Genomic DNA, 1,719 nt, shown 5'->3' on the forward strand with positions numbered 1-1,719 from the left:
AAAAAAAAAAAAAAAACACCAGAGAGGTTAAAGTGGCAATTGCTAAGCATTCTAACCATTCAGAGTGTGAATGAATGAATGAACAAATGAATGCTTGACTTTCTAATTCAACACAGAAATCACCAGAAATTACCTCACATGGCCACAAGATGTCACTACTTCACACCACTTCAGAAAAACCACATTCCAAGTCAAGAATTTTAGATCCTTTGGATGGAGGGAATTTCTTGTTCATCACTGAGAAAGGCTTAGTTATTTTGCATGTGTTTTGGGACTGCTTCCTTGTTTTCTCTTAAATCTATCTACCTCAAGAGATACTGCAAAACGTAGACTTTAAATGAAGCCTGAGGCTGAATGCCCTAAAGCTGGGAAGCATTAATCAAGAAGTCAATCACTCACCTGTTTCCAGGGACTTCTCAGCAAAAAACAAAGGCAGGATTGACACTTTGACTACTCCGTTACCCTGCTCTGTTTGCAAAGCTTTCTCTCAGCACTTTCTTGTAATTCTACCTCTCTCACTGCTTCAGATTCACAAAAAAACAGTGATTCAGCAACATCCAAAAGGCAGCACACTGGGGTTTTAAATAGTGCTTTCTTCTTGAAATGTTTGCCTCACACCTTCCTTACCGGGAATAAGGTTCAAATTACTGTAGGGAGTTTACGTAAGCTATTAATGCATTTAATTATTCATTTCAGGGCTGTCCTAGGCTTATTGGTATTTTTCTTTAAGTATCATTAGAATCCAGTTTGCAAATCATCATTTCAAGTTCTTACAAGTTTTTAAACACCAAAATGATGTTAACCAAGCTAGCTATTTCAACTTCAGCTATATTTAACATTGATAAAATAAAGTTCAAATTTATTTTGCATGAAATAGTTTATTCATACGAGATCAACTGATGCTTGTAGACTGACTTTTAACAGTCCTAGAAAGTTTTGGAGTTTGATGTATTTTATTGGCATTCTCTATTACATTCCCCTTCCTAACATTTCTTATTGGAATTGTTGATAAATAATCTTCATTAATTAGCAATTTAAGTTTGATGAACCTGAGAAGGAAGGAAGCTCATTCATAAAAATAAACTGCTTGGTGGGTTTGGGGATCATTCAATTTTATAGGCCAAAAAAGCGTTTTGCCTTAAAGGTTCATATTTCCTGAACAAATACATCCTACTTACTGAGAGGCTAAATGAACAGTCACTTGCCAGGCTAAGGGTTAAATGGTTCAGAGAAGGAGGCCTCAATCTCCACATTGTGATGAACTATACAATATGTAAAAGTAATTTTTTACTAGCAATAATTTAAAGAGTTAAGGTTTGCAAGTGATTTACCACTTAAAATTAAATAAATTACCTAACTGCATTCAAGTCAACCCTCGTTACAACTTCACTTGTTTTCATTCTTTGCTATGCTCATTAGAGCAGAAGAGAAAGAGATGGGAGATTTCATGGCATGGGGACATTCTCATCCTGTAAAGTTAAATGGAAAATTAAAATTTCAAACTCTATGGGAAGCATTAGACTTTTCTAAAGATAAATGCCGATACCAAAGAGCAACCAGAAATATAAAACAACAAAATAAAACAAGCCTTCAACAGGAAAACTAGAAATAAAATGCCAACAGGGGCTGGGATTATAGATGCCTTATTCCTTTTCTGTATTTTCAAATTTTTCTAAAAGGAATATATTTTCTAAATAAAGTAGCAGAAACCAAATGCTC

Source organism: Mandrillus leucophaeus, unplaced genomic scaffold (assembly GCF_000951045.1).
Source record: "Mandrillus leucophaeus isolate KB7577 unplaced genomic scaffold, Mleu.le_1.0 Scaffold56, whole genome shotgun sequence".
In the NCBI taxonomy this organism is placed as follows: Eukaryota; Metazoa; Chordata; class Mammalia; order Primates; family Cercopithecidae; genus Mandrillus; species Mandrillus leucophaeus.